Here is a 9,012-nt window from a genome sequence, read left to right on the forward strand (position 1 = left end):
AATACTACTAGGCAATACTGAAGTTGCCTTGAAAAGTAGTATTAATTTGATAGCTTCAACAACAGCTTATCAATACACATGAAAAAAAATAAGTCCATCCAACACGCATGCACAACGCCTATATGAAATTGTCCGTAGCTTCATCCCCACATTATGTATAAAACCTAATCCATGGTTCATCACTTTTATTCAAACAGAGAATGAGGAAAAACCTTATATATACCTAGTTGTTGAGATTGTTGACAACACAATATCTATATCACTTTGGTTTTTGATGGTGACAACACATTTTTAATAACACATATGTTGATTGATGTGTTACATGTTCTTTTGCTTATTGATTGATATATTGTTGAACATGTCTGATGAGGATGCTCCAGCCAGTAACGTGGATTGAATGCAGCGGAGGATGTGAATCAAAGTGGACAACGTGATGCAGTGATAGCAAACAGCGGATGGAGATGGCTTCACGGAGGCTATTGGCGGAGGCAGAGTTTTTGGTGGAGAGAATACTAGCTCAGGAGGCCTTCCATTGGAAGGAAGCTAGTTGAAGAAATGGAAGAAACTCAATGAAGGACTTTCGGTAGAGATTTCAGGTTGCTGGAATTATCATCAGTAGAGGAGAAAACTCATAGTATTTCCAAAAGTGAATACAAGNGCAGCCAAGGTGAGTTATATAGACTCCTCAACCTTGGGCTTGTGATGAAAAACGTGTTCAGCCACTATGAATCACGTTGCCTAACTCTAATACATGTGCTAAATGTGCTAGCTTCTAGAAGCCTACATGTATTAAACGTTTACAATATGAGGAGCATGTGACAACATTTCTAATGTGCAAAAGATTTCTGGTGCACCCTCTTGTCATGCTAAGCTCACCCCTTTCCTTTTTGTGGAAATGACACTTTTACCCTTCTCCTTGGGTTGGGTTGTTGGACTTTATTTATTGGGCTTGGGCCCCGCGTATCAATGTCTCTGTGATTATATTGATATGTGAATGCACATTGACTGAGCTTATATATGTTACATCATATCTGGTTGCATTACACATGTTTTGAAGGAAGAAAACCACATGCACATTTATGAACTTACATTGTGTTGCATTACTACAAGCTGTAAGTCGACTTCATTATGGGGGAAGTCAATTTAGGCTCGTGACTATGCACAAAATTTCATAAACAATGCTATGTAAGATTTTAAGTTGAAAAGAATTTCAAAGTGAACTTTTGTGTCAAAGTCGACTGTGTGCGCCACACATTGGACTGTATTAGTTGCTTGATTTGAAATTCAGTTATACTCATGAATAGTAACAGCTATATTTTTAAAAGTTAGTTGAGCATTGAATATTGGTCAAACGTATTGACTGTGAAATAAATTGGTTTGACTGGATTGCTACTGTTATGTCTTAACTGTTATAACTATTATAATATAGTCGACTTTATTAGTAGCATAATCGACTACAGGAGCATCTGATTTATAGAAATCTATAAATAGACGAGACCTGATTGTTCTCAGAGACTTTTGATAAACTGACAATTTTGTATTCTGTTTCAGATTGATTCTATGAGATTTTAAAGCTCCAAGAACTCATCAAGAAGATGGTTGTGATCTTGCTTGGAAGAGTTTCTGAAGGAGGCTTGTGTTGCGCTTACTGCTTGATCAGAATATGCACAATTGAGATGTTTCTGGGTTGATCAAGATTGTTGTTAGCATCCGTGGTGATTGTTGTTACCTGTTGTGACTATAGGGGTTGGACTCGTTGAGTCTGGTACACTTTGAAGATTGTTCAAAGTGGGTTGCAGATTGCAGGAGAGGGGATATCTTGCTGCAAGTCTTGTTGTGTGGTTTGCCTATATTTTGGTTAGAGGGTTAGAGAAGTGTTTTATATTTTTGACGTGGAGGTCTTCTATAAAAGCCTTGTTGTAAAAACCTTGACCATTATAGTGCATTTGATTCCTGGTACTGGAAGGACACTGGATGTAGGCATTGAGGCCTATCCAATATAAAAACCTGCGTTTGAATTCTCTATCCCTAGACTTTTACATTCAGTCGACTTTATTATCTGCGTAGTCTATTTTGATTTTCCGCTGTACTAAATTTTCTACAACTTACGTAGTGTACTTTGAATGAAAGATTGCGAAAAGACTCCGATTTTGAAAACCCACCAATTCACCCCCCTCTTGGTGTTAAAATGAAGCCTACCTGTTTCCTAACAGTTGGCACCAGAGCTGGTTTTCATAAAATATTTGAAAAACTAGTCGACTCTGTTTTTCCTTGAATCGACTATAGACTTAGGGATGGCTTCTGTTTTGCAATCTAAAAAAATCTGTGATTTCAAAATTGATTCAGTATCTGCCCCTTGAAATGTGAAATCAAATTTTATTTCTAATGGATTTTATGACTCATTTGAAACAGGAAACTTGCAATACAAGACATCACATGGTGGAGAACTTGTCTCTGAATCGTAAAGACTGAACCTGCTTGCCAACAAATTTACAAAGTTTCTTGACAAAAAGAATACACAGATAGATCAAGATGATATCAAGAAAATCAAGATGGAAGAAGAACTGATAATGATGGCAAAGTCTAAAATTGTCAAGGCTGATTTGAAACATGAGCCAAAAAGCTCTACATGGTATTTGGCAGCGACTACTCGAGACACATGACAGGAGACCCTACAAAATTCTCAAATATCTCTTACAAAGCTACTGGTCATGTCACATACGAAGATAATAACAAAGGGAAGATCATTGGCATAGGTAAAATAAAAACTCCTTCATCATATGAAATTAAGAATGTTTTTCTTGTAGAAGGGTTGAAGCACAATTTTCTTAGCATCAGTCAACTGTGTGACAAAGGTCTAAAGATCACGTTTGAACCCAAATACTGTCTAATTAGCACGGATCAACAGATGAGCTATTACTGGTAGGAAAGAGGCTCAACAAAATTTATATAATTGACTTCAAGGATAATTCATTCGACTCTATGGTCTGCTTGATGACCAAAGAGGAAGATGCCTGGCTTTGGCACAGGAGACTTGCGCATATAGACATGAATCAATTGAATAAATTGGCCTCAAAGAATCTGGTGAGTGGTCTACCTAAAATTTGTTTTACATCTGAAGATTATGTGATGCATGTCAAAAGGGGAAGCAAACCAGACAACCATTCAAAAGCAAAAGAGAAATGTTGACTTCAAGACCTTTATAACTATTGCACTTGGATCTGTTCGGGCCTTCTAGAATAAAGAGTCTTGGGTGGAAATTCTTATGGACTAGTCATTATTGATGACTACTCACGATATACATGGACATACTTTGTTGCTACTAAGAATGAAACATTCAAAGCATTCAAAAGATTTGCTGCTGTTATTCATAATGAAATGGACCTCAGAATAAAATCCATCAGAAGTGATCATGGAGGAGAATTTCAAAATAAAGAGTTTGATGACTATCTATCAGAAATGGGGATTTCACATAACTTTTCTGCACCCAGAACTCCACAGTAAAATGGAGTAGTTGAAAGGAAGAACATACCTCTTAAAAAGCTTGCAAGAACTATGTTGAACGAGAGAGATATGCCAAAATACTTATGGGCGGACGTTGTTAGCACTGCTTGCTATGTACTGAACAAAACTATAATAAGGCCAATGTTAATGGGAAGGAAACTAAACATCTCACATCTTAGAGTTTTTGGAAGCAAATGCTTTGTAGTAAATAATGGTAAAGAGAATCTTGAATGATTAAAGAATGATGGAAGTTGCTGCTGCTGGACCGTGCAGCCCAAGTGATTTCTCCAAGCACACAACATTGCTAACGTGGTGCTACTACAGCAAAAGTTAATTATTTTTTTTTCTTCTGCTTGTGCAGTCCGTGCTAGCAAACTTATGGACTGTGATAATTGTTCTTTTGAAAGTGCTGCACCGCTTGGACGAAGTCTTATGGACATGGAATTTCAAGCTGCTGGACATGAAGTTAGAAGCTGTTGGACTTGCTTGCTGACGTGAAGGCCTGGGCTTCTTCTTCCATGTGGGTGGAGTCCCAGACTAGGTGCTGCTGCTACGTGTGAAGATGGAATCTGCACCTCCAAATGCTGGATGAACGTGAGTTGTTGCTGCCTCACGGGTGCTGGACGTGAATAATCTTCAACGCTGGACTTTTTCAATTGCAGACAATTCAATGCAAAGTGGGTGGCGGGCCTTGTAATAGTATGCAGCACCGTGCCTCTTTTTTTTTTCAAGCACCAATCCAACATCTAAGTTTTTTTTTTCCCGCCCATGAGTTCATTGCTATTTGCACCTCCTTTCCAATTAAATCAACATGTTTCCTTTTAGAATGAACACAGCATCTCCGTGTGAGCCATAATGCCCTTAGATTCCATTGTTGTGTTCTATTTCCCAAAACCGTGATAGCAGCTCAATTGAAATCAGTGCTTCTTTTTGTCCAAGGAAATAATTACTGCGTGCACCTCCAATCATGAACTCCACACCTCCTCTCTCATTTAAACTAAGAATAAAATTGATGTGGCATTTCTCTTTAAGCCCAAAATATATTATCCAAAATTTTCCCTGAAAATAATAATGCAATTAATTAGCTCAGAAAATTCAAATTAATTAAAATTAGAATTTACGATCAAATTAAGCACAATTAGCAGAAACGGGAAAATACCGGACAATTAAGCACAATTCCCTGATTAATTCTAGCACAATAAACTAAGTGAAATCAATAAAATATCGACTCATCAAAATAGACCACACTTAGTCTTTTGCACTCCTGGGCAAAATCAAGACACAAATCAGAGAACTGTCAATGAACATCAGGGAATTGACACAGACTCAGTAGGCAGAATCAAAGACTAGCCAAGACAGAAACAAAATTACAGTCCTAAAGAAATCTGGACAAAGAAAGGAAGTAGACAGTATCCAACATAGAATCAGAGAAAACAGATACTCAGAGAAATCATCCAAGCAATCCCAAGCATGGCAAAATATTTAATCAGTTCAAGAGGTGAATCAAAAGCAACAGAACCTCACAGATGCACACTACCAGTGTTTCTCTCAAGTGTCTAAGGTAAAGAATGTCAACTCAATGCACTCAAGAAAACATGCAACAAACAATCTTGGCAAGCCTCTAATATCAACACTCAAAACGTATGCATGTTTAAATCAAAAGGTCTTTTACCGATGTAATGGGGCCAAGGACAAGGGAGGATAAATATGGATGAGAAGCTACAAACCAAAAGAAATAGAGGAGCAATGGGGAACAAGTGAAAACACAGTCAAATCACAACCAAAACCTCTAATCCAATCCTCTTCTTGACTCCTTTATTCACACATTTTTTTTATTTTTCTCATTTTTCTGTATTTTTTTTCCCTTTTTTTTTTCATCTTGTCTCTTTTCTTTTCTCTCAATATTGGACATAACTCTTAGAGACAAGATACACCATGTATTTACAAAAACACAAACAAGAAGAGGAACCAATCTAGCCAATTCATCTGAATATCCCAAGAGACCACACTTATTCCCAAAACACTTCCAAAGCTCCAAAATTCACTAAGGTTAAAGTAATCATGGTTTTTCAGTTATGGCTAGTGTATGAGCTTCAAAACAAAGAGATGGGGACAATATAGGCTCAAAAGGGCTATCAAAGGATCACAACAAGGTAGGCTCATTTGGCTAGAAGGGCTCAACAACAAAGCTGCCTTTATCACTTCCAAACATGCATATCAATCAAGAATCATCAACAAGAGTCAAGCCAAGGCATATGTGCAAGCAATCAAGAGACATATCACACAAGAAAGAACATTAAGTGGCTCAAATCTCACACAGGGTAATTGTCACAATCAAATCAACCTCTCAAACGTCATAATCATCTTTCCAAGCAAAGAAAGGCAAGGAATTCCAACCAAATTAGAGTATCAATGAAGTGAAAGACACATCTACAACCTAAACAAAGTCCAGAACCCAAGAGAAACATGCAAAACTGTACACAAGACACAATAAAAACTACCTAGAAAACAAAAAATTTAACACAAAAAACATAAACTAACAACGACAAATCAGAGTCTCCCCCAATAGACCACACTTAAACTACACAGTGTCCTCAATGTGTCACAAACATAAGCTCAGCAATCAAAACAGGCTACAGATCAAGGACAAGTGCAATAGATGTGAGGAAAGGAGGAGAAGAAGGGAAAAGAAAACTCCCCTGATCATGGTGGCAGTTGCCAATTTTGGACTTGTAAGGAGTTATCTTCCACCATCGGATTCAACAAGGAAGTCTTGAGGAAGAATTGCTTCATCCTCCAAATTTGATCAAGCAGGGAGATGTCTTCCATAGCTGGATCCAAGAAGTAGTGATTGTTGATGAGTGGGTTCAGCTAGTGCCTATTAACCTTCAAACTGTCGGCACCTTTGTCTTCCACCATGGGTGTGAGTTGGTCAAATTCATATGTACCTCCTGCAACATGGTTAGTGCAATATGGTTCCACAAAAATAACATGCAGGGGTATAACACCCAATCCCAGTGTAACAGGCTGAACCTCAGATAAACTCTCAGAACATGAATTCACATGTAGAAACAATATCAACAACAAGCTTAGATTCATGTTCAATGCATGGAGAACAAACATTCAGATGTGATGGCAAAAAGTGGTTCTCACCATGCAGAGAGGGAGAATTAAAAACAAGCTCATCAACAATAGAATCATCAACATACCCATCATCAGCATAATCATCAACAACGAAATCTATCTCAGGTATGTTTACCTCCACTTCCTTGGATATGGCTAAAGTGGTGGAAGATGAATGTGGTCTACCTATCTCAATAGTGTTGCTCATATCTGCCTGGTCCTCCAATTCTTCATCAGTCTCCTCAGGTGCAAGAGTGGGGGCATAAGAGTGTGGGAAAGTAGGTGGCACAGTAGTAAGCTCATGACTCTGCTCCCCATCTCCTATGTGGTTGTCACTAACCTCATCTAGAAGCTGAACAATCTGAATTGGTGATCCCTCTGAAGCTTGAGACTGTTCCTCAATATGTTGGGCGCCCATCTGCCCCCACAACTCAAACAATGTAGGCTCAAAAGAAATAGAATGCTTGGTGGGTGCCTCTTGCTGTTGTTGTTGCCTTTGATTTTTCTCTTGTGGCTGCCTATTGTTGAAGATGTTTGGAGCATAAGCGTGAGGCACATCAAGAACAACAAGGTGGTGCAAAGAAGGACAAACATCCGTATAGTGGTCAGTGGAAAGACATATAACACACAACCGCGCAACAGATGCAGATGGAGGTGCTGGTTTCTGGTTGGATGACAGCTGTGTCAGCAAACTCAAAAGAGAATCAAGCTTGCTTTCCAAAGTTCTATCAGCAGCTGATGAAGACTGGGTAGGCTCATGAAACTGCAGCTGATATGGTTCCTGGACAGGTGGAGAAGGCATACAAGGAGTCTGGAATGATGGTTCTTGATAGTGATGCTGTGAAGTACCATACCATCCCAACTTAGGATCAGTCCACCCAGGATCGTCGTTGTAACCATACCGCACAGGGGAGAATTTGTCAAGAAACTGATGCTCAAGATCTTCCCAACTGGTGACGGATCCTGGAGTAATACAACAACACTAATCCCTTGCCGCTCCATGTAATGAGTACTCAAATGCCCTTAAGAATATTTCCTCATTCGGGACATCTAGAGGTTTCATTGAAGAGCATATGGTGTAGACCTCCTCCAAATGTCTATATGGGCATTCACCTGCAAAACCATGAAAACTAGGCAGCAAATCTATCAGTCCAGTGTCGAAAACACAACGAATATCCTCCTCATCAAGTGGAAACGGCTCCCTAGGAGCACTCTCATGAGATGGAGGAGGAACCGTTCTGTTCTCAACATAGAAATCAGCAGAGTATATATGAGAACCATACTCAGAGTCAGATGCAGAAGGAGAATCATAATCATAGACACAGGCAAAAGAAATAGTGTTCACATAGGCAAAATAGGTAGACATGGGAAAGAAGGGGGAAAAGAAGAATGCAATGAAAATATGCAACTAAAGCTACCTAAATGCAACACACAATGACGAACACACAAAACAGAACATCACACTCATAACACAAGACAAGACAACACACACTAACACAACAAAAGACCTAAAACCGANCCGTTGGTCCCCGGCAACGGCGCCAAAATTTGATGGGCTGTCGCAACCCACACAAATTTGATGAGCATAAAGAATGCAGTATAGCTAGGGAATGACTCCTAGGTCGTCTCTCAAGGACCAAACTGTGGTTCGAGAATCAGGTCTAACAAGAAGTGGGGGGGTTTGTGAAGAGTTTGTGTGAATGCGGATGAATAAAATCAACACACGGATGCAAACAAAAATGTAAAAATAGAATTGTAAACACAGATGTAAAAATGGAATCAAATGCAGAATGAAAACGGTTGGTCATCAACTCAATTACTATGCTTCCAATCACAGATTATCGACAAGTACAGACTACTCTAATCCAAATCCGACACGAATCAGCCAACTAAGCGAAGGCTAATTCGGTCTTCAAAATCGCAAACTAAGTGAATGCAATGCACAATTCTAATCAGTCATGCACCATATAGTCTAATCAACTAAGCGAAGATTAAACACCGAGTAAGCAACTAAGCGTATACCCAATCACAAGCACACAACATATTAAATATTGAGCCAAATCAGAACAACATTATACTAATTAAAGTGCAAGAATCTCATGGAAACAAAGTAATTTTATTAACGACCAACCCGACTAACTTAAACTAACATGACAGCTAAATTATCTCTACCAAAAATACTAGACAACTTTAAAATAAAAGAAAATATTAAACCGAACAATGCCATTATAGCTATTAAAATGCAAACTAAAAAGTGAAATGCTCATTGTATTTCAATCAAGGAAATTATAAAACAAAACCACAAACATCATGGCATGACAACACCTAAAAACAAGTAAAGTGATAAATGAAAATAAATGCTACCTAGATGAAATGAAACCTAGC

Source organism: Vigna radiata, unplaced genomic scaffold (assembly GCF_000741045.1).
Source record: "Vigna radiata var. radiata cultivar VC1973A unplaced genomic scaffold, Vradiata_ver6 scaffold_413, whole genome shotgun sequence".
Lineage (NCBI taxonomy): Eukaryota > Viridiplantae > Streptophyta > Magnoliopsida > Fabales > Fabaceae > Vigna > Vigna radiata.